Source organism: Pelodiscus sinensis, chromosome 23 (assembly GCF_049634645.1).
Source record: "Pelodiscus sinensis isolate JC-2024 chromosome 23, ASM4963464v1, whole genome shotgun sequence".
NCBI classification, from domain to species: domain Eukaryota; kingdom Metazoa; phylum Chordata; order Testudines; family Trionychidae; genus Pelodiscus; species Pelodiscus sinensis.
In genome coordinates, this window is record NC_134733.1 from 23,967,069 (window position 1) to 23,991,053 (window position 23,985).

The 23,985-nt window shown below is 65.9% G+C and overlaps 1 protein-coding gene across 2 annotated transcripts in view; it reads right to left on the reverse strand.

The window, feature by feature from the left end:
- The window catches only part of GPR153 (G protein-coupled receptor 153), a 48,925-nt gene extending 25,557 nt beyond the window's left edge, over window positions 1-23,368 (reverse strand). For both annotated transcript variants that reach the window (XR_012897277.1, XM_075906344.1), the window contains exon 1: window positions 22,915-23,368. The gene's annotated coding sequence lies outside the window, so the exon portion shown is untranslated. The remainder of the gene's footprint in view (window positions 1-22,914) is intronic.
- Window positions 23,369-23,985: the final 617 nt, after the last annotated feature.

The window sequence follows — 23,985 nt, forward strand, 5'->3', positions numbered from 1 at the left end:
CCCTTCGCGGGCGTGCGGAGGCAGCAGCTGCCCAGCCGCTCCCGGTCCCCGGGCAGGGAGCTCTCGTGCGGACGTGCGCCCGCAGTGCCGTGTCCCACAAGGGGAGGGAGTAGCCGTCACGCTCTCCGCTGCTGCACAGCGCCAGGCAATTCCTCACGGACAGGGGGAGCAAAGGGCTTTCCTCGGACCCACCTCTGCTGGGTAGAGACTGGGCTGCACAGAGCTGTGTGTGGCTCGCAAGCGTCTCTCCCCCCGACTGGCCCAGAGATATGACCTCAGCCCTGGGCTCCTCACCCCTGCACGGGGGCCGGAACAGCGCTCACACGGTAACGGCTCACAGGGCGACTGTGTAAAAGCCCCGCTGGGCGCCTCGCGGCATGGACAGGGCTCCCCACGGAGGGAGGGGGCCCGCCCCACGGCAGTGTCAGAGATGGCATAGAAAGGGCAGCAGGTGGTGACGGGGTGTGATGTAGTGTCCGTACCTTGCTGGCTGCTGTGCTCGGGCTGTGGGCGACCCCTACTGGCCTCTGTCTGTAAGCACGGCCCAGCGGGGGCGCCTTGAGGGCCCCATGACAGTGACCGGACCAGTCCGACGGGTTAAGGGAAGGGATGGAACAAAGGAAGGGAGTGTGGGGGGAAGGGTCAGTTTCTGGCTGGAACCATGAAGGGGACAGACGAAGGAGGGGGCTGGGAGTCTAAGGACTGAGGCACCCCCCGTCCCAAGGGGTCTGAGGCATCCTGGCCCTGGGCCCTGTAGCCACGTCACGTCTGTGCTGGGCTGTACCCGGAGGAGCAATAACCCCCCTGTTCTACGGCTGGCGGGGTCTGTTCTTGCTGCTCCAGGGCTGCAGGATCAGGGGAACCCGACGCGCCGTCACACGGGGTGACTGAAGTGAGCAGGGCTGGGTGGGCGGGGGCCCAGGGCGGGGGGTTACGGGAGCTCTGACCGGGGGCAGCTGGAGGCGCAGTGCAGAAGGGGAAGGCGCCGGCGGAGAGAGTTGAGACGAGAGGGCACAACGCCGGACAGGCTCCGGTTGGATCCTGCGCCCTCTCGCCCCCCGGAGCGAGCCTGGGAAACCCTCAACCACAGGCTAACGCCTCTGATCCCAACGCCCTGCTCCCTGCCCCACGAGGCTGAGTCGGGCCAGTGGGCTCCCCCCTCAGCTGGGGGTGTCCTGGTGGGAGGGGGGTGAGCGGCCAGGCCAAAGGAAGGAGGATTCTGGGGGAGCCAGGCGTTTCTAGGCACAGCCTGGAGATTCCCAGCCGCCCGGCCTCCAGGACAAAAAGAGCAGCTGTCTAGAGCACCCTCAGTCCCGCCGAACCCGGAGACAGTGACAGGCGTGTGTCTCAGGCCCCTTGCGGCACCCGGGGAACCAGCTGGCGTTTCCTTTCCCTAGGCCTGGACACACCCAGCGAGGCAGAAAGCCCAGCTGACCTGGGGAAGTGACTGGTCTTCGGCTTGGGAATAACCTGCATGTGGCCAGGGGCAAGCTACACACCAGCGCTGTCCCCAGGAGGGGCAGAGACCTGGGAGCCCCGGGGGCGGGGGGGGGGGGGGGGAGGCAGACAGACCTGTGAGCCCTGGGGAGGGGGCAGAGACCCACGAGCCCTGGGGGGCAGACAGACCTGCGATTCCCGGGGAGGGGGGACAGAAGACCTGTGAGTCCTGGGGGGGGGGGGCAGATAGACCCGCGAGGCCTTAGGGGTAGGGGCAGACAGACTCACAAGCCCCAGGGGGGCAGACTGCTGAGGGACAGCCTGGGAGGGGCTCCTGCCCACTGACCCCCCCCCCCCAGCCAGGGGAAGGGCAGAGACAAACCCCTCGGCTCCGACGGAGGCAGCCAGGGGCAACAGAAGGGCTGGCGGTGGCAGCGGTGGTGTAAGTGGGGCAAAGCGGCCCCTGTTGATTTGCTCCCCCCGACCATGAGGCTCTGGGAGCGTGGGGCGTCCCCACCCCTCCCCTGGAGCATTGCACCAGGAGAACGGAGCAGCTGGGGCCACCTTGCTCCGCCCCCCGCCCCCAGTGAGTGCAGGGGACCCCTCCCGCGGGTGCCAGACCCCTCTGCTGGCTGCTAGCTGGCCCCTCCTGTGCACAGTGCTTGGGGGGCATATGACCCCTTGTGCCCCCCATGTCACCCCTGGGGAACACGCATGGCCCAGCCCCTCTGCTCAGGGCCCAGCCCAGCAGCAGAACAGCTTGCCCCCCCGGCAGGGCCTGGCACACCTGGGGTCGTGCACGGCCCAGCGGAGCCCCTGAGGTGGGACCGCCCTGAGCCGGAGCCCGGCTGACTTGCCGCAGCCACTGGGACTGTGTGAACCCGGCTCGTGCCAGCGCATCTCGGCCAGGGCCGGGGCCACAGAGCAGCGTGGCTCCGGGGAGCCGGGCCAGGGCTCAGGGAGGAGATTTGGGCCGGAGAGAGCGAGTCTGCGCCCCTCCGTGGGCGGCAGTGGCCCCAGCGCTGCGAGGGGCAGAAGGAAACGGTCACACGCGTCGTCCGCCGGCGAGTTTTGGTTTGTCACGTTTCCTCACCGAGGCTACGGGGGAGGCAGGAAAACGCAGGCTCCACGGCCGCCCGGTTAGGCACAAACCCCTCCCCCGTCCCACGCCCTGGCGCTAAGTTTGGGAGGCGCCCGCCAGACCGCGGAACAACGCGCACTCGACTCAGCACCGGCAGCCGCCGCGGCGTCAATCGCTGTTTACTCTGAAAAGCTTTTCGCTGCAGTGAGATAAGATGCAGGTTTCATTAGGCTGCTCACAGCCCTTGAGACTCCAGCGCCCGAGAACTAGGAGCAAGGCGCACGCCCCAGCACCCGCCCAGCTGGGGAGGTAATCGGCACCCCGGAGCCTCGGCTCTGCTACCCCCCCAGAGACCGGAGCCTCGGCTCTGCTACCCCCCCGGAGACTGGAGCCTCGGCTCTGCTACCCCCCCGGAGCCCGGAGCCTCGGCTCTGCTACCCCCCCGGAGCCCGGAGCCTCGGCTCTGCTACCCCCCCGGAGCCCGGAGCCTCGGCTCTGCTACCCCCCCGGAGACCGGAGCCTCTGCTCTGCTACCCCCCCGGAGACCGGAGCCTCGGCTCTGCTACCCCCCCGGAGACCGGAGCCTCGGCTCTGCTACCCCCCCGGAGACTGGAGCCTCGGCTCTGCTACCCCCCCGGAGCCCGGAGCCTCGGCTCTGCTACCCCCCCGGAGACTGGAGCCTCGGCTCTGCTACATCCCCCGGAGCCCGGAGCCTTGGCTCTGCTATCCCTCTGGAGCCTGGAGCCTCGGCTCTGCTACATCCCCCGGAGCCCGGAGCCTTGGCTCTGCTGCCCTCTCCCCCCCCCCCCCCCCCGGAGCCCAGAGCCTCAGCTCTGCTACCTCTCCGGAGACCGGAGCCTCGGCTCTGCTACCCCCCCCGCCCCGGAGCCCGGAGCCTTGGCTCTGCTATGCCTCTGGAGCCTCGGCTCTGCTACCCCCCCGGAGACTGGAGCCTCTGCTCTGCTACCCCCCCGGAGACCGGAGCCTCGGCTCTGCTACCCCCCCGGAGACTGGAGCCTCGGCTCTGCTACCCCCCCGGAGCCCGGAGCCTCGGCTCTGCTACCCCCCCGGAGACTGGAGCCTCGGCTCTGCTACATCCCCCGGAGCCCGGAGCCTTGGCTCTGCTATCCCTCTGGAGCCTGGAGCCTCGGCTCTGCTACATCCCCCGGAGCCCGGAGCCTTGGCTCTGCTGCCCTCTCCCCCCCCCCCCCCGGAGCCCAGAGCCTCAGCTCTGCTACCTCTCCGGAGACCGGAGCCTCGGCTCTGCTACCCCCCCCGCCCCGGAGCCCGGAGCCTTGGCTCTGCTATGCCTCTGGAGCCTCGGCTCTGCTACCCCCCCGGAGACTGGAGCCTCTGCTCTGCTACCCCCCCGGAGACTGGAGCCTCGGCTCTGCTACATCCCCCGGAGCCCAGAGCCTTGGCTCTGCTACACCCCCGGAGACCGGAGCCTTGGCTCTGCTATCCCTCTGGATCCTGGAGCCTCGGCTCTGCTACACCCCCGGAGACCGGAGCCTTGGCTCTGCTGCCCTCTCCCCCCCCCCCCTCCCCGGAGCCCAGAGCCTCAGCTCTGCTACCTCTCCGGAGACCGGAGCCTCGGCTCTGCTACCCGCCCCGCCCCGGAGCCCAGAGCCTTGGCTCTGCTACCCCCCCCCCCCCGCCCCGGAACCCGGAGCCTCGGCTCTGCTACCTCTCTGGAGCCTTGGCTCTGCTACGCCCCCGGAGTCCAGAGCCTTGGCTCTGCTACCCCTCCACCCCCTAGAGCCCGGAGCCTTGGCTCTGCTACCTCTCCGGAGCCTTGGCTCTGCTACTCCCCCAGAGTCCAGAGCCTTGGCTCTGCCACCCCCCCACCCCCTAGAGCCCGGAGCCTTGGCTCTGCTACCTCTCCGGAGACCGGAGCCTCGGCTCTGCTACCCCCCCGGAGTCCAGAGCCTCAGCTCTGCTATCCCTCTGGAGGCCAGTGCTCCAACAGGAACCCTCGCTCAGCCTCCCAGACCTTTCTACACACCCACAGGTCCCACACCTCTGTCTGAAAAACACAGCCATGGAAACCACAGCCAGTGCGATCGGGCTGCCCCAGCCCTGAGCCACACAGCGAGAGTGGGACGACAGGCCACGGAAGGAAGCGAGGATCCCCGTCCTGACAAGAACAGGGGAAAGGGAGGGAGCCCACAGGGGCCTGACTGGGACAGGAGTCTCCTCAGGGGCTGGATTATCAGCTGAAGCAGCACTCGTCCCATCCAGAGCCGGACGCTGGGGGAACGGTAATGAACAGGCCGGATGCCGTGGGGATGGGCGCACGGCCAGAACAGCACCACAGTGGAATCAGGGTTCCAGTGAAGCCCACGGGCGAGCAGGTTCCTCCCGGCTCATTCCCGCTGCCTTAGAACAGGCTGCGTTGAGTAGCCAACGGGCTCGGGGCCATCTCGGGTCAGGCCCGTTTCCGGCCCGAGAGAAGAGGCGCCCGGCGGCCCAGTGCTGCTGACCCGGGCAAGGGAACCGGGGTTGCTCTGGAAGGAGAAAGGGCCAGTTTGGTTTCGTTACGGACCCCAGAGAGGAGCTGGATTGAAAGAGCAGTTGGGGGATCAGGACTCTTCCCTCCGCACAGCCCTGGCTGGGGCTGGGGCAGCAGCTAGCCCAGGCCTGGGGAGAGGCACAGCAGGCTGCTGGCGGAGCGAGGCCGGGGGGGGCGCAGGAGAGCAGCAGGCTGCTGGCGGAGCGAGGCCGGAGGGGGGGGGCGCAGGAGAGCAGCAGGCTGCTGGCGGAGCGAGGCCGGGGGGGGCGCAGGAGAGCAGCAGGCTGCTGGCGGAGCGAGGCCGGGGGGGGGGGGGGGGCGCAGGAGAGCAGCAGGCTGCTGGCGGAGCGAGGCCGGAGGGGGGGGGCGCAGGAGAGCAGCAGGCTGCTGGCGGAGCGAGGCCGGGGGGGGGGGCGCAGGAGAGCAGCAGGCTGCTGGCGGAGCGAGGCCGGAGGGGGGGGGGGCGCAGGAGAGCAGCAGGCTGCTGGCGGAGCGAGGCCGGAGGGGGGGGGGCGCAGGAGAGCAGCAGGCTGCTGGCGGAGCGAGGCCGGAGGGGGGGGGGCGCAGGAGAGCAGCAGGCTGCTGGCGGAGCGAGGCCGGGGGGGGGGGCGCAGGAGAGCAGCAGGCTGCTGGCGGAGCGAGGCCGGAGGGGGGGGGGGCGCAGGAGAGCAGCAGGCTGCTGGCGGAGCGAGGCCGGAGGGGGGGGGGCGCAGGAGAGCAGCAGGCTGCTGGCGGAGCGAGGCCGGAGGGGGGGGGGCGCAGGAGAGCAGCAGGCTGCTGGCGGAGCGAGGCCGGAGGGGGGGGGGGCGCAGGAGAGCAGCAGGCTGCTGGCGGAGCGAGGCCGGAGGGGGGGGGCGCAGGAGAGCAGCAGGCTGCTGGCGGAGCGAGGCCGGAGGGGGGGGGGTGCAGGAGAGCAGCAGGCTGCTGGCGGAGCGAGGCCGGGGGGGGGGGCGCAGGAGAGCAGCAGGCTGCTGGCGGAGCGAGGCCGGAGGGGGGGGGGGCGCAGGAGAGCAGCAGGCTGCTGGCGGAGCGAGGCCGGAGGGGGGGGGCGCAGGAGAGCAGCAGGCTGCTGGCGGAGCGAGGCCGGGGGGGGGGGGCGCAGGAGAGCAGCAGGCTGCTGGCGGAGCGAGGCCGGGGGGGGGCGCAGGAGAGCAGCAGGCTGCTGGCGGAGCGAGGCCGGGGGGGGGGGGGCGCAGGAGAGCAGCAGGCTGCTGGCGGAGCGAGGCCGGGGGGGGGGGGGCGCAGGAGAGCAGCAGGCTGCTGGCGAAGCGAGGCCGGAGGGGGGGGGCGCAGGAGAGCAGCAGGCTGCTGGCGGAGCGAGGCCGGAGGGGGGGGGGCGCAGGAGAGCAGCAGGCTGCTGGCGGAGCGAGGCCGGGGGGGGCGCAGGAGAGCAGCAGGCTGCTGGCGGAGCGAGGCCGGAGGGGGGGGGGGGCGCAGGAGAGCAGCAGGCTGCTGGCGGAGCGAGGCCGGGGGGGGGGGGGGGCGCAGGAGAGCAGCAGGCTGCTGGCGGAGCGAGGCCGGGGGGGCGCAGGAGAGCAGCAGGCTGCTGGCGGAGCGAGGCCGGGGGGGCGCAGGAGAGCAGCAGGCTGCTGGCGGAGCGACGCCGGAGGGGGGGGGGCGCAGGAGAGCAGCAGGCTGCTGGCGGAGCGAGGCCGGGGGGGGGGGCGCAGGAGAGCAGCAGGCTGCTGGCGGAGCGACGCCGGAGGGGGGGGGCGCAGGAGAGCAGCAGGCTGCTGGCGGAGCGAGGCCGGGGGAAGGCGCAGGAGAGCAGCCGAGGGTGGGGGGTGTGCTCGTGGTGGGGAGCGAGGGCAGGTGTGACCAAGTCGGGGTTCCCCCGATCCTGCACCCCAGTAGCAGCCAGACCAGACTCCGCCAGCCCTTAGACTAGGGGGGTTTCTTGCTTCCCCAGGATACAGCCCAGACGTGATGTGGTTACAGGAGTCAGGGCCAGGCAGCCTCAGACCCCTTGGGGGTCCAGCGCCTCCCCCCAGACCCTCAGCCCAGGCTGTTTCCTTCATGGCTCCCAGCCAGCAACTGCCCCTTCCCCCGACACCTGGTGTTCATCTCGGCCTCCCTCCCTCTGTCTCCCCGGGAAGGGCCTTGTTCTCTGCTCAGGCCGGGCCGAGGCGTCTGGGCCATGCACATGTGGGGGAGTCAGCGGGAATCGCACAGTGCAGGGGGACCCCGGGTTACAGAGCAGACGCCCCCCCCCACTATATCACAGCAGGTTACTCGCCGCCTGGTGCAGGTGTTGCCACGGGGGACACGGGCCCCGTGTGACAGGTGTGCATGGGGGCTCTGCCCCACGGCGGGGACGCTGCCACCCAAGGGTGCTGCCCTCCTGCTCCCTGCGAGGCCCCCGATCGCGCCAAGACTCCAGCAGCTGCCAGATGCTGGCCCGGGGCGCTGGGCGGATCAGCTGAGCGTTGCCCAGTTCGGTTCATGCCCGCCGGTGCCAGCTGCTGTCAGCGAGGCCACTGGGCTCCGTGGCCTGTGGGCTTATGGCCTTGCTCCCTGACACTCACGAGGCCGTATCACCAATAACGCCCCAGTGGGGGCTGCCCATGAGCTCTCCCCACCTCGGAGCCTAAGTCCCCCGTGACAAGGAACCACCCCACAGCCCCACCCTCCCCCAGGGGCACGGGGCCAGCGGCACAGGACCCCCCAGAGCATGGAGTCTTGGCATGAATCCCCCACTGAGATGCCTGGGGGCATCCCGGAGCCGCTGTTTCTGTCACAGCCACCCGCGCCAAGACCCTCCCTTTAGAAAGAAAAGACCAGTCGATAGTCTGAGCTCATCCCGGGACTCCAGGAGCTGGGGCCTTAGGAGCAGAGCTCTACAGTGCACCTGGATTAATCCCGCCTGGCCTGCACTGCCCCCCCCCCCCCCGCTGAGGAGTCTGCTGAGAAGCTGTGCTACAGGGGCCTGCCCGGGGGGACTTGCTTCTCCCCAGCTTTGCCAGCCCCCTTCCAGCTGAGCCTCACCCGTCTTTACAGGGCTGGGTGGGGGGTTAACGAGGGCGTCTGGGCGGGGAGGTTGTGCCTGGCTCTCTTCTGCCATTCCTAGCTGGCGTGGCTGCACGGGGCAGAGCGTTTGATGCGCACCCTGGGAGATCTAAATATACGAACACACGCTAAAAATAGACACCCGCTCGGAGCTGCTTGGGGGCTCTGTGGCTCAGAGACAGAAAGTCGGTGGGGGGTGGGGGGAGGGTTAAAAGAAATTATTTTACAACTACCTGGTGAAATCCAGCCACGTCTGGTAAAAATACACGCAGGCAACTGAAAACATGCGGCTATTTCTGCCGAGGAGTCACTGTCTCCCTCTTTTTTGACTGCCATGGCAACCCACCCCTCGCCAGGAGTATAAATATCTAGTCCGCCGAATGCCTCTTCCCACAGCACAGGCCCAGCCCGCGCCGGGCGGACCCCTCCCACACGCAGCGTCCCAGACCGAGCCCTCGGGGCCACGCGAAGGGCACGGCCGGCCCCTCACACCGAGGGCAGGTCCCGGCCCTTGCGAAGGAGACGGCAAGGCGCTGGAATTAGACTCTCAGCCCGAGCTAGGAATCCCGGACCCCGAGTGGGGACCGCCGGGAGGCCTTTGGCAGCCTGTCTGGGCAGCACACAACCGGGCAAGCAGACGGACTCCCTGGCGCCGTGGCAAATCTCTGCAAGGAGGCGGTGAGAGGGCGTCTGTTCTGGCTTTGCCAAAGCACAGAAACCTTGTCACCTGCAGGATTTAACCCGGGCTGGGCTGGGCAGAGACGGGAACGATTCAAGCCAGGCAGAAGGAGGGTCTAGCTGAGGCCTCACGCGTCATTCCCACCGGGGCCTGGGGTTACTGTGGCACTTTCATCTGTGCACGACCGTTGCACCGACACTGCGCAGTGCGTGATTCTTCCCTGCTGCCCGGCGTGCAGGAGGGGTGCCCCATGCTCCAGGCAGCTCCGAGGGCTGGGAGGGGTGCACCATGCTCCAGGCAGCACTGAGGGCTGGGAGGGGTGCCCCATGCTCCAGGCAGCACTGAGGGCTGGGAGGGGTGCACCATGCTCCAGGCAGCTCCGAGGGCTGGGAGGGGTGCCCCATGCTCCAGGCAGCACTGAGGGCTGGGAGGGGTGCCCCATGCTCCAGGCAGCACTGAGGGCTGGGAGGGGTGCACCATGCTCCAGGCAGCACTGAGGGCTGGGAGGGGTGCCCCATGCTCCAGGCAGCACTGAGGGCTGGGAGGGGTGCCCCATGCTCCAGGCAGCACTGAGGGCTGGGAGGGGTGCACCATGCTCCAGGCAGCTCCGAGGGCTGGGAGGGGTGCACCATGCTCCAGGCAGCACTGAGGGCTGGGAGGGGTGCACCATGCTCCAGGCAGCACTGAGGGCTGGGAGGGGTGCACCATGCTCCAGGCAGCTCTGAGGGCTATCTGCTCCACCCCCTTCTGCCCCACACTCTGCCCCTTCTGGAAGTGCAGAGCCGTCCTCCCCTCTCGCACATCTTGCCTAGGGCCCTGCAGAGGCTGTTGGCGCCCCTGCCTGCTTGCCACTGACTCCACATGACCAGCACGAAGGCGGGAAGGGAGCAAGTCACAGAGCTGAAGAACAGGGGCCAGGCTGCTCTATCGTCCAGCCCTTTCATGTGTTAGGTATTTCAATTGGAAGCTCTTGGGGCTGGCAACTGTCTCACTGTGCACAGCTGGGGCAGCATTGAGCCTCGATCCGGGGCCCCGAGCACCCCCGGAACACCGCTCTCGGTCATTCCCCCGTCTGAGCCTCGATCCGGGGCCCCGAGCACCCCCGGAACACCGCTCTCGGTCATTCCCCCGTCTGAGCCTCGATCCGGGGCCCCGAGCACCCCCGGAACACCGCTCTCGGTCATTCCCCCATCAGCCTCGATCCGGGGCCCCGAGCACCCCCGGAACACCGCTCTCGGTCATTCCCCCGTCTGAGCCTCGATCCGGGGCCCCGAGCACCCCCGGAACACCGCTCTCGGTGATTCCCCCATCTGAGCCTCGATCCGGGGCCCCGAGCACCCCCGGAACACCGCTCTCGGTCATTCCCCCGTCTGAGCCTCGATCCAGAGCCCCGAGCACCCCCGGAACACCGCTCTCAGTCATTCCCCCGTCTGAGCCTCGACCCGGGGCCCCGAGCACCCCCGGAACACCGCTCTCAGTCATTCCCCCGTCTGAGCCTCGACCCGGGGCCCCGAGCACCCCCGGAACACCGCTCTCGGTCATTCCCCCGTCTGAGCCTCGACCCGGGGCCCCGAGCACCCCCGGAACACCGCTCTCAGTCATTCCCCCGTCTGAGCCTCGATCCGGGGCCCCGAGCACCCCCGGAACACCGCTCTCAGTCATTCCCCCGTCTGAGCCTGGATCCGGAGCCCCGAGCACCCCCGGAACACCGCTCTCGGTCATTCCCCCATCTGAGCCTCGATCCGGAGCCCCGAGCACCCCCGGAACACCGCTCTCGGTCATTCCCCCGCTTGAGCCTCGATCCGGGGCCCCGAGCACCCCCGGAACACCGCTCTCGGTCATTCCCCCGCTTGAGCCTCGATCCGGGGCCCCGAGCACCCCCGGAACACCGCTCTCGGTCATTCCCCCGTCTGAGCCTCGATCCGGGGCCCCGAGCACCCCCGGAACACCGCTCTCGGTCATTCCCCCGTCTGAGCCTCGATCCGGAGCCCCGAGCACCCCCGGAACACCGCTCTCGGTCATTCCCCCGTCTGAGCCTCGATCCGGAGCCCCGAGCACCCCCGGAACACCGCTCTCTGTCATTCCCCCGTCTGAGCCTCGATCCGGGGCCCCGAGCACCCCCGGAACACCGCTCTCGGTCATTCCCCCGTCTGAGCCTCGATCCGGGGCCCCGAGCACCCCCGGAACACCGCTCTCGGTCATTCCCCCGTCTGAGCCTCGATCCGGGGCCCCGAGCACCCCCGGAACACCGCTCTCGGTCATTCCCCCGTCTGAGCCTCGATCCGGAGCCCCGAGCACCCCCGGAACACCGCTCTCAGTCATTCCCCCGTCTGAGCCTCGATCCGGGGCCCCGAGCACCCCCGGAACACCGCTCTCAGTCATTCCCCCGTCTGAGCCTCGATCCGGAGCCCCGAGCTCCCCCGGAACACCGCTCTCGGTCATTCCCCCGTTTACCAAGCGAGCCCAGAGAATAAACGCGGTAAGCTAGCTCCCCTTGCGTGTTTGTTTCCCCAGGGGATCATGCCCCCAAAGGTGCTGTGGAGAGGTGACATATTCAGCCGCACAGGAAGTGGGAAGTTGAAGTTTGCAACTTTTTGCTTTCTGTAGGTTAAGCAAAAGACCTTTTTCCAAACTTACGTTGGATCAGGAAGCGAATTTAGACTAGGGTCCCTTCAATGCTTTTCCCCTCTAAACCACCTCAAAGTGCAGCCCGGAGGGATCATCCCTGGCATTTCAGAAAAGAAAACCACCAATCAGGCTGTGCTACCGATGCCCGGTATTTACCGCCATGTCCAGGGTTTGCTTTTCAAGCTGGACAGACTAGGTCAAGGCTACTTAACTTCGGATGCCCCAGGGGCCACAATCATACTCAAGTGTGGTTGCATAGACATGCAAACATATATGCAAATAGCTTCTTTCACGCAATGCCCCAGCGCTCCCGGCACCTCCCTCCTGGGGGCTAGAAACGCCGACACCCTGTACCTGTCTGTTGCAGCCAGCCCGTCCGCTTGCCTCTTTCAGTGCTCACCTTGCTATTGTGCAGCGTGTTCCCAGTGGGCACGACCCTGTGGGCTGCGTGTGGAGCCCCGCGTAGACCCAAACTGCACCACAGGCAGCAAACAGGCCGCAGGGCGTGTGTGGCCCACAGGCCGCGTGTTGAGTAGCCCTGGACTAGGTCATCTAGCAACCCTAGTATCCGAGCCCCGGGCCCTTCAGAAGGAAGTGCTCCAGATGATACAACTGTTTCTGGCACCCCCGCCCTTTTCTTCCTTCCTGCTGGTACCTGACTGCCGGGGTGAGCACAAGCGGCAAAGGATCGTGCAGTCCAGCTGCCGGGGCCTCAGGACACAGACCCACCGGTCTCCTCTGTAGCTTTGGGCATGTTCTCTTCCAGGCACGGCCTGAGGGGGCGATAAAAGGCCCTGCCTTTGCCCCGGGCTGGCCGAGCAGGTTCTGGGGGCTCAGGCGTCGTCCCAGGCCTCGCAGGTGACTGTCCCTGGCCAGCCTATTGCTCTGGATTTGACAGCGACAGCGGGAGCTGCCCTTTAGGGGAATGGGATGCTGTCCAGGGTACCAGGTCGCCCTACCGGCCCTGAGTGTGAGACAGCCTGCTTTGTGCCTGTTCCCCAGAACCACCGGCACCGGGCAATGCTGACCCTGCCCTCAGGCCACCGCAGGCCTGGCTCTCGGCCCAGCCTGGCCTGAGTGCACCGGCTGTGCCATGGCCCCCTTCCCAAGGCAGCCGCCCGGCCCAGCTCTGCACCCGAGATATGGCTGCCGTGAAAGCGAGGGCGAGCGCCGTCCCTTAGTATGAGCGCGACCGGGAGGAAGAATTTGGAAAGAAATGGGTCCGTGTGTAACAACCCCCAGGCGCCCGTGCTAGGGCTGGACCTCACTCACCAGACATATCCTTGCATCCCGGCTTTCAGCCTGTCCTGCACCAGCCCCGGTGGCTAGGACTGCTCGAGGGGCCTGCCCGCCAGTCCAAATGGGGTAGGCATCTGCAAACACAGCACGGCGGGAACCCACCACTTTGTGCCTGCCAGTCACCCCCGGGTTCGGAGATCTCCAGTCCAGCAACCGGCTCACTGGCAGCTCGTCCTCACCAGGACCATCGGCACCCCGCGATTCCAAACACTCGTGGCCTCCTTGGGGCGACAGACTCAGACTCAGACTTTAAGGTCAGAAGGGACCATTATGATCATCTAGTCCGACCCCCTGCACAGTGCAGGCCACAGAATCTCGCCCACCCCTCCTAGAATAACCCTCTCACCTAGATCTCCGATATTGAAGTCCTTGAAAGGATGGTTCAAAGGCCCCAAGTTGCAGAGAATCCTCCCGCTAGTGACCTATGTCCCATGCTACAGAGGAAGGGGAAAAACCTCCAGGGCCTCTGCCAATCTACCCTGGAGGAAAATTCCTTCCTGACCCCAAATATGGCGACCAGCTAAACCCTGAGCATGTGGGCAAGACTCACCAGCCAGACACCCAGAAAGTTCTCTAGTAATTCCTATCATCCCTCCATTGGCCTATTCCCACTGATAATGAATGGTCAGTTAGTTACCAAGATCATGTTATCTCATCAAACCATCCCCTTCATAAACCCACCTAGTTTAATCTTGAAGCCAGATAGATCTTTTGCCCCCACTACTTCCCTTGGAAGGCTGTTCCAGAGCCTCACTCCTCTGATGGTTAGAAACCTTCATCTAATCTCAAGTCTAAACTTCCTACTAGCCAGCTTATATCCATTAGTTCTTGTGTCCACATTGGTACTGAGCTTAAATAATTCCTCTCCCTCCCTGGTATTTATCCCTCTAATATATTTAGAGAGAGCAATCAAGTCCCCCTCAGCCTTCTTTTGGTTAAGAGAAACAAGCCAAGCTCCTTGAGTCTCCTTTCAGAAGACAGAGCCAGAAGGCACAGCCAGATCCCATGGGCTGACCTCTTGCCTCCCCAGCACCCACTGCGCCCCCAGATGGGAAGGCAACCCAGGCACCGCAGTGCCCAGGTCACTCGGCTGGTCTGTGCAAGGACACGATTTAGCCCAGAGGGGTGGGAGCAGGAGCAGGAAATGGGCCCCAGGGACAGCCGAGGTGCTGGCGGTTCTGAGGGAGGGAGGGGCAGGGAGAAGCCTGGGACAGAGGCTAGGACCGGAGCAGCCACGGGCTTGGCCCTTCTGAGTGGATTCACTATCCCAGAAGAGACGGAGTTTTGATTTAGCACTGAGACTGGCGAGGGAAACCGAGGCAGCCGCTGCAGCAACAAGGCAAGGCCTCCGCACGCTACAGAGGTAGTGTAGCCGGGCCCGCCGCTGGCCAGCGACCTTCACGTGCCACACACAAGGGCCACGCTTCCGGGGTGACCGCGCCTCACGAGGGCTGCATCCGGAGCGCCACCATGTCCAGGGCACAGAGCCCTGCGCTCTAGGGCAGCGGGGACCAGAGTGAAATGGGACATGATGCTGCCGCTCCAGAGAGGCGCCTCCTTGCCACGTGCTCATGCAGCGCCGCGGAGGGGCCCGTTCCGTGACCACACGGCGGTGGCACAAACCGTGTCAGCCCACCCGTGCGGCGCCATTACGGCCTTTGAGAGCAGAGAGCTTGGAGCGGGGCCATTCGTCATGACAGCGAACCCGGGCAGCTTCCCAGCCCAGGAACTCGGGCAACCGAACACCGTGTGAGCACATCGAACGGTAGCGGTTACACGACTATTCGACAGTCCCCGGGGGCGGGGCGGGCAGCCAGTGCGCTCCGGCCCTACTCCCGGGGCGCCCCCTAGCAACCAGGGGCTGCGTCTCAGAGGCAGCTGTGTGCGGTGCCAGGCGGGAGCTGGGCCGCGAGGGAGCCAGTTTAAAAATCAGCTTCACACGCAAACCGGCTGGCTGGTGCCCTGCTGCCTCTGATACAGACAGCAGCCTCTGTCTGCGGCACGCCCGGACCCCCTCCTGATGGAGGCAGCAGCGCGCAGGGTGGGCAAGGGGCACTACAGAGCCGGTCCTGCAGGGGGTGCTGGCTTGAAAGCCGGCTCCCCCCAGCACCAGCTCCTGCCTGTCCCCCCCGCACCTCTGTGGGAGGCAGCAAGGGGGGGCAGGAGGGTCCGTAGAGCCGTGCGTATCAGCTCCCACCTGCCCCCCTCCCCCTCCGCGCTGCTGTCTATCAGAGCAGGCGGATCCGGTGCTCACGGGGAACCTGCTTAAAGCCAGCTCCTCACAGGCACCGGCTCCCACCTCCCCCCCACCTTGCTGCCTCTGATACAGAGGAAGCAAGGGGGGTGTGAGTGGTCAACAGGATTAACCAATAAGCCCAGGCTTATCGGACAGTGGCACAGTCACCTACACGTTGCCACCCCCAGCAAGCACTGAGGCAGGATGCGAAACAACCTGGACAAACTGGAGAATCGGTCTGAATTCAGCAAGAGGAAATTCAGTCAAGACAAGGAAAAACCATTTGCCCCCCTGCAAAATGGGAAGTGACTGGTGAGGTCGGAGTTCAGCCAAAAAGCGTCTGGGATTATCAAATGAACGAGAGTCAACAACGTGGTGCATCTGCCGGCGCGTGTTGCGTGTCAGATACGGGAGGGGACGTCTCGCTGGCCTCGGCCCCACCGGAGCAGCGTGTGCGCGAGGAAGGAGAGCAACCGGAGGGAGAAAAGTTTAGAAAGCCCGACCTGTGCAGACAGGGTGAAGAAGCCGGGCACGGTGAGTCCTGAGGAAAGACCGAGGGAGCATCTAGAAGAGTCTCGGCTCGGGTGAGGGCGCTTCTCCGGAGGGCCATGGGCGCCAGAGGGAGAACAGGAAGTGACGGGCTTCACCGCCACCGCGGGAGATCCTGCTCCTAGGAAACACTCCCTAGCGCTCGGAGCTGCTAAGCTCTACAACGGGCGGCCCGGGCGGCGGTGGAACCCCCCTCGCTGGAGAGCTCCAGCACCCGTCAGACATTTCAGTTACTTTCATGGCTGCACAACCAGCTCTCTGTGGGTGATGCTCCCTCCCCCCCCCCCCCCGCAGCAAACTGGCCAAAGTGCTGACAGGCTGAGTGCTTGTTCCTGCTCCCAGGCAGTGTCTGGGGTCACAGGGGGTTCCCGCCTCCAGAGGGAACTGCCCCCCACTGCCCGGGCCTAACGCCTGTTTCCCGGCTGCCTCGGAGCCCCTGGGGCGGTTGGCCGGGGCGAGCTGGACGTTAGGCCAGGCACAGCGCCTCTGTGCAGCACCCGTGTTACTGCTCCGCAGGACGGAAGCCACGAGGGCCCCTTTGATTGCCGCAGGATGAATGAAAGCGAGAGTCCGCCGCTCTGCCGAGCGCCAGGGAGCTACCCTTGGCTTTCCACCCGGAAAAACCTGCGTTTTCTTCCTGAAAAGAGAACGACGGAAAAAAAAGCAACCGCACAGATCGCTGCGCTGTGCACAGGGCCCCGCCAGCACCCGCACCCCAGCCGTTGTACAGCAGCCAGCGGGACGCTAGGCCCTGCAGGAAACCGCACAAAAGCGAGGGGAAAGGCTACGCCCCAGCCACAGAATCCGGGAAATTCAGCCTTCAGCGTGCGCCCTGCTCCCCTGTGGCCGAAGCCCTCGCCGCGTGCCGGTGACAGAGCTCTCGCTGTGCCTGGCCCACGAGGCCGACGGAAGGCAGAATCTCCGCCCCGATCCGGAGGTGCCGGCTCTCTGCGGCACGGGGCGTTCGGCGGGTTAACGTTCCTTCAGGGCATTTTGAGAGGCAGAAGGGGAAGAGGACAGAAGACAGAACAGAGTATTAAGCCTCAGAGCAGTGTCCGCCAACAGCAGCTCTTCCAGGCTGGCTACAGACCCCCCCAAACGTTTGGTCAGATCCTCGGTCTCCTCAGTGTTCAGGTGCCACCATCGTCTCAGCAAGGACACAATGCCTTCCCAGCTCAGCCCGCCAGAGAGCTGCGCCGGACCAGCGCCGGCGAGACGTCCGAGCCCGGTAACGTTCCTGGGAATCCCCACCAGGGCCGAAGGGGCGGTCTTCCTCCCTTGCCTCCTGCCCCTCCCAGCAAGAACGCAGCGCGAGGACGCCTCCCCTTCTTCCGTTCCGTAATTGCCAGTTAGCTGGAACAAAGGCGGCGGAGCCCCACGGCGCGGTTCTGGGAATGAGTGACACTTGAGGGTATGAAAGATTCATTATTCACTAACGATGTATAATAATCCCCTAGACATTAGCTGAGTGACACGTATTTAACCACACGGAACGGCTCACCCACGTACACGGGGTCAGGCCGGGCGGGGTGCAATTTCCATCAGCTCCCGTCTACAAACACGACCAAGCAAAGGGGCCCCTGCATAGCCCTCCGTCGGGGTCTGCCTGCCGCTCCCTCAGGCAATCTCATGTTTCCACCTGCCTCTCAAGCCAAACTTTCTCCACCTACAAGCACCCGACTTACAGGTCCCTGCGTTCTCGAATTACCCCAAAACAAGGCACTGCCCCTCCTAGATGATCTTACTAAGGGTTATTGGCACCACTGGCCAACACCATGGCTTCTGTTAGCAACACCCCCAACCCCCTTACACGGGGGGAACCAAGCAGACAATGAGAAAGGAAAGGTAAAACCAAGAGGGATTTCAGAAACTCAAAGGGGAACGTTGTCCACGTCCTATCTGCAGGGCCCAGCCACACAAGCAGAGGACAATCAAAAGCGCACAAGGGGGTTTTGCCAGTTTTCCCACACTGGGCTGATTGTGGGACAGAGGAGGATACACAGGGGTCTTCGTGGCACCGCGAAGCCTGCCGTGGTTGGCCCACGAAGCCTGGGAATTCTCCGCCCTCCCAGGCCAGCAGAACGGGGTCGAGGCTGGCCTGGCACATCTCAGTAGTAGGCTGGTTGAAAAGCTGTTACCAGGGCGCTACTCCGGGTCTGGCCACAACAGATTTCCCCCTCGATCCAGGAGGTGAAACCAAGAGCAGCTTCAGCAGCACTTTCTTCAGCCAGCCCTGTCTCCCCCACCCGGACCCGGAAGGGGACTGGATGGGACTGAGCTGACGACGGGGCGACCCGCTCAGGGCAGGCGGTGGGAGCAGGCCTGCTCCTCGTTAGGATTGGGGGGGGGGGGGGGGAGGACGCAACCCAGGGCAGCGCAGGTGAAAGATGCCAGTGTTGCTGCTAAAGTCCTTTTGGTGCTCAATGAACACTCCAGTCCCGCCGATTGCAGGAAGGCTCACGCCACGCGTATCCGAGAAGCACATTCCTATTCTCCCTGCTCTCTGGCAGGCAGCTCCGCTTCTCAGGGATTCATAATTCCCCTTTCCCGGGGATGCCAGCTCCAGAGCCCACTGGCCTGCGCACAGGGCGTCTGAATGCCCGAAGATGGCCACGAGGTTCTGAAGCTCTTGGCCAAGCCAAGTGCTAGTTACTCCCAGAGCCGCACCGGCAGAGCTTGTCACGCGCTGGCGTCTTGTCCGTGCCGGCGCGGCTCTTCGGTGCTGTCGGCAGCTGGGGTAGGAACGTGCCGGCAGGACGGGCGGGAAGCGCGAGACGTTTGCTCTCTGGAAACTCGCCGCGCCGGGAAACACTTTTCGGAAAGAAAAACGGTGGGAAAGCAAGAGTGACGGTTCCCGCTCCTGCGGCCGCTCCGCGAGAAACCAGGAAAGGACTCGCCGTGGCCTCCTAGCCCAGTGACAGGCTCCAAAACACGGCGGCCGCTGAACGGGGGTGGGGCAGGGCGTGGGGCAGGGCGTGGGCCTGCGTGCCACTCTCTGCAGCCCTGGCTCTGTTAGTAGCATTTAGTTACAGTTCTGTCGCCCCTGGCCCACCCGAACCTGGCGCCTACCGCAAGGGAGCGAAGCAAAGGGGCAGGGACAGGAGAGCTCCAAGCCTGGGCTCCTGGCGAGGCGCCAGGTGGTCAGACAAACAGGAGAGGGGCGTCTCCAGGGGAGCCACTCGGCCATTCACCAGTGGAGGAGCAGAGAAAAGCCGGGAGCCAAGGCACCCGCAATTAGCGTTGTGTTGCTGAAGCTGACAGCCGGGCCAGGCGCCTTTTGTCTCCATCACACCCCCTCTCTGCAACCCGTGTCTGACGGCAGCCTCCCCGGCGCGGCTGCTGTGCCCCAGGACTGGCCGGTGGGTGAGCTACTGCACGGATAAGGGGCTAGGAAGTCCCAGCCAGGCTCGGCTGGCCACGTTTGCTGCTCCGAGCAAGAGATGCAGAACCCGGCAGAACCCCCCAGTGCCCGCCGGCCCGGCCAGCAGGAGAAAGCCCGGAGCAGTCCTACGGGAGCGGGCGAAAGGCAGCACAGGCGTCTGGCAACGATCTGAAGAGGGCAGCAGGACAAAGCCATCGATCCAGGCCAAAGCGGCTGAGAACAGGCAAGAACAAGCCGGTTCTCTCGTAAATGTCGCCTTCATTTCCAATCCCCTCAGGACACGAAAGCGCCGGCACTCGGCATGGCCCATGTAAACAAGACTCGGGCTTTGCTCGCTGGCTGCTGTAGTTAAGGGCACGTGACAGAGCCGGCGCTACTCCGCTGCGCGGCCAATGCATTACCTGAGCTCTCTTCCTATTGATCGGCTGCAGCTGCTGTTTTTACAGATCGCATTAAATATTAAACTCAAATGATGCCAATATTACCCTCTCTGGAAACCCACCCGGAAGAGGCTAATGAAACCCAGCAGCCTCGCTCATTACGCAGGCCGTGCCAGAGCTGCAGAACTCAGGAAGCCACCAAGAGAGCGACGGGCACAAAAACTCAGGGCCCGGTGACCGGAACGTACGTTGCAACAAGGCAATGGTCCGGCTGGCCTGAATTTGGGCCCCTCAGCCTGAGGGCCCCGCGTGGGAGTGGGCCCCACCTTAAGGCTGACATTCACGTAGCCCTCGGGCAAACCACCGTCCAGTTTCCCAGCAAGGAGCCCTGCCGCGAGGGGCGTTAGCAAGGGGAGGAAACAGGGCAGGAGCCCACAGGGTCTCTCTGAACAGTAGGAAAACCTCCTATTACAGCACATCAGCATTCCCAGCCCGTCTCCTGGCCTAGAGGCGGTTGCCTCTCCCTGCACCCCGTCTGAAAGAGACTGCCAGGAAGTACCTACTTGTGACTTGGGGGGGGGCGTGGGGGCTTCTGCTTCTGACCCCTGTGGGGCTGGAGCAACCAGCTGGCTGCGGGCGGGGCTGCTCCCAGGTACCGGTTAACTGGTACCCTGGAAGGATGACACTTACCGGGTAACCAGTGACTAGGTTACCCATTCACATCCCTGCTCTACAACAGAGCAGCTTATTCCCATCTTTATACCCCAGGGGCGGGGAACTTTTTTTGGATCAGGGGCTGCTGACCCACAGAAAAATCAGTCGGAGGGGGAGGGGACACACACAAGTGGAGGAGGGAGCTGGATTCAGGCAACCTGGAGGCTGCATCCGGCCCCTGAGCCTGAGGTTCCCCACCCCCGGGATGCAGGCTCTGAACTGCCGCTTAGCCAAAGGGGTCACACGTGGGCCTAGAGAAGACCCCAAAGCTGCACTGGATTCTTCCCAGCATGTCAGCGACGTCCAGCCCAGGCACAAGAGCAGCTACGCTGAGCAGCGGGAGACAGCTGTTAAGGGAGCGCGAACTACACTCCTGAGAGGCAGCCTGCTCGCTCTGTGGCCCCCGGGCAGCACTGGAGATGCGCAGTGCGCGGGAGCGGCCCAGGAGGCGAGCTGGCCTTTTGTCTGCGCGTTTGCTGGTGGAGGGGCAGGAAGGAATCTCCTAACACAACCGGCTTTTACAAAAGCAGACGCCCCTTCTGCCAAGCGCGCGGGGTGGAGCGGGGCCGTCTGCCCTGCCCGGGGCTGCTCGCCCAACCGCCAACGGGTCCACGTGTTTGAATGCAGCGCCCGCTGCAGCAGCAGCTCTGGAACGGTTCAGAGACATCAGAGCCGCTCGCCCAGGGGCCCACGTCACTGCCGAGCCAAACCCGGCCGCGTTCACGCTCCAAAGGCTGGGATGGGGGGTCCAGCCCCACGTCTGCCCTGCAAGGGAACGGACCGAGGGCGAAGTCGAGGCGGGGGGAGCCGAGTGATTTTACAGCACAGGCCACGGCGAGCTTCTCCCAAAGCCCATTTCCACGTGATCACCGCAGGCCTCAGCACCCCCCTTTGCAGGGAAACCCCACACTCAGCAGCACCACCTCAGCGCTCTCGGACCCGGCCTGCGGCCACCCGCACCGCAAGAGGAAATCATAGAATCATAGGCCTGGAAGGGACCTCGAGAGGTCATCGAGTCCAGCCCCCCGCCCTCAAGGCAGGACCAAGCTCCGTCTACACCATCCCTGACAGATGTCTATCTAACCTGTTCTTAAATATCTCCAGAGAGGGAGATTCCACCACCTCCCTTGGCAATTTATTCCAATATTTGACCACCCTGACAGTTAGGAATTTTTTGTCTGCGCGTTTGCTGGTGGAGGGGCAGGCCCGCCTAGGGAAGCGGCGCGTCCTGGCGGGTGGGGAGCACGCGAGCTCTCCGGAAGACTTTCCGAACAGGCGCGTAGGCCGGGTGGTCTGCCCTGCGCGGTGCCAGGAACACGCTGACTCCTGCCAGACACCGGCCAAGCCCTCCGGCAGCTCCTGGGACACTAGCAGGACAGTTCCTGGAGTGACAGCTGGAAACGACCCATTACACCCCCCAGGCCGCTCTGCAAATACCGGGCCCTGGGGGCGAGCCCCATTGCCGAACCGGCGGCCCAAGTATGAGCCACACGCTGGCCCGCAGCCCGAGAGCAGCCAGTGCCGTTCGTGTCCGAAACGCCCTTCGGCCTCACGCACCGCCCGGGAGTTCCTCGGCCTCCTCGCGGCTCGCACGCGCCACTTGGCTTTATCCCGCCAGTGCATCCTTAGCCCTGGGGAGCACCCACTGCTCAGCCCTGCCCCCACCCATCTCCCGCCTCGCTCCTGACTGCGCCACGGAGCCGCATTTCCCAGCAGCCCGGTGCCCAGGCCGGATCATTCCTCCAGAGCAGTCCCTGGCCACATCACCGCACACTCCGGCCTCCCTGCCGGCCTGCCCTCACCCCCAGGGCGCGCCCAGCACGTCGGCCTGCGTTCCTCTGCCGCCCCGCGGGCAGCTCCCGCACCGGCTGCGTTTCATCCCCCGGCCCCATCTGGTCTCTCTCTGCCCTCCACGCTAGTCCCCCAGCGACCTCACTGGCACAGCCGATTAAAACCTTCTCCACCCCCGTCTGGATCCTTCATGGCAATGGGAGGCCAGACCACCCCGAGCAGCGATTTCTAGCGCCAGAGCGCGCCGCCCCCGTTCCAGACCGTGCCAGTTAGCGCCGGGCTGCGCTGGTGTCAGTCCACGGGGAGCCGGTTGTGAGGAGCTGACCAATGGCAAGATGAGAACACGAAGGGAACGGCTAAAAACCGCACCATTTGCTCCCCCCCAATAACACCCCTTTCCCTTTGAAAGCCAGCTGCTGTTACTTGGCTCCCCTGTCCAGCCCTGGAGGGCGGAGGAACCAGAGGAAGTGAGGACAGGGAAGGGTTAAGGCACAGAGGAGGGGTTGGTTCTGTTTTGTTGTGGAAGAATCGCCCCCGGGAAATGACAGAAGCCCCACGCCTGAGTCTCTACAGACCAGCGCCCGCACCGCTGGGCGGGGAGAGCCGACCCCAGGCCAGGAGAGGTGGACGGTCGAAAAAGGCCCTTTCGGCATCTAACTTCTCCCGTTCCAGCCCCTCTCTCGGGTACGGACAATTGAAAATACAGCCCTGGGGAGTGGAAACCAGGCGCTGGGGACCTCTCCTTGGGCTGCCCAAGACTCCTCGTGGCCAGGCCGGGCGCACCCGGGACTGCCCGGAAGACGTGCCCGGCTGGCTCTGTGTGAGCCGGGGCAGACGGGTCCTCCCGGGGTGAACGCGGGCGGCTGCTGGCGCCTTCGCAGCCCAGCCTTTCGGGGGAAGCGCCGCTAGAACCCCCGCCCCATCCACCCCTCGGCAAAAGCGGGGCCGCCCCGCCAGCAGCCCGGCTGCGGGGACCTGCCCGCCCTCCCCCGCGGGGCGCTGCGCTCCTGCCCGCGGACAAAGGCTGGAGCGACCCGGCCCCTGGCGCGGGGGCGAAGCCGGGGTCCCCGCCGGCCGCAGCGCGAGGAAGGTCCGAGCCGGTTCCAAGCCCGTCTCGGTCCAAAGGGCGGGGCGGGGCGGGCTGCCCCTCCGCGGGGAGCGATTCCCCAGCCACGTCTGCGGGGGCTCTGGGTGCGCGGCCCGGGCCGCTGGGCTCTTACCTGGCGGGCTGGCGGAGCCGCAGCCGGCTGTCCCGGTGGCCGGGCTCCCGGCTCGGGGGCGGGGCGGGCAGGGCGCATGCCTAGGCGAGAGCCCGGCGCCGAGCCCCCTCCCGCGGCGGGCGGGGCGGGATTCCCCGGCCAGGAGGGCGCAGCGCTGCGCACGGTGCCGGGTGCCCAGGCGCACGGCCAGGCTGGCTCTGCGGGTCCGCCCGGGGAGGCAGGGACGGCTCTGCCCGGCCGCTGCTGCTGCCCCCCATAAGCGGGAGGGGGGCAGGCTGAGGAGCCCCCTCCCCTCCATGTGGCTGCAGGGGCGCAGGAGGGGCAGGCATCGCCCCCTGCTCTGGCTGGGCCAGGCCACAGCGTCTGTTTCTCCAGGGGCCTCATCCCCCCTCCCCGCCAATCACAATCCCTAGGTGAGCCCGGGGGGGGGGCACTCCTGAGCCCCCACCTCCCGCTCTGCTGCCCTGGGCAGGGCAAGGGGGCAAAGCCAGAGCCCCGCCCCCGGGCTGAGTCCTGCAGCGGGTCTCAGGCAGCCCTGGCCCCGCTTGAGAGCAGCTGTTCCCGCCCCCCTGGACCCCTGCCCGCCCCCCTGGACCCCTGGCAGGAGCCAAGGCAGATGCTCCCCTTGCCTGAGCTGTGACAGGCAGATGCACTGCTCTGTTCCCCCCAGGCCTGGCCCGCAGCCTCCGCTCATCCCCAGCCAGCGAGGCCCCGCACCCAGGCAGCCTAGTGCGGAGGGGACTTGGGCCCCGGTCTCCCAGACAAACACGGCAGCCTGGACCCCTCGGCAGGGGGCCGCGGCCTGCAGCACCCAATGCGGCTTTCCCGCAGGCCCGTGAGCGGTTAGCCGGCGGGCGCACGCACCCCCTACCCGGCACTGCTCTCTGGTTGCGGTTAGGGAGCAGCCCCACCCTTTCCCATGGAAGCAATTCACTGGCCAGCCCTAATGTTTAACCAGTTAACCGGGTAAGTGGGATTTCGGGTCTCGCTTTCCCATCTGCGGTTTTGATGACTGTCCCCAGGTGACACGAGGCCAGGTGTGACGTAGTGGGGGGAGGGGCTGTCTGCTCT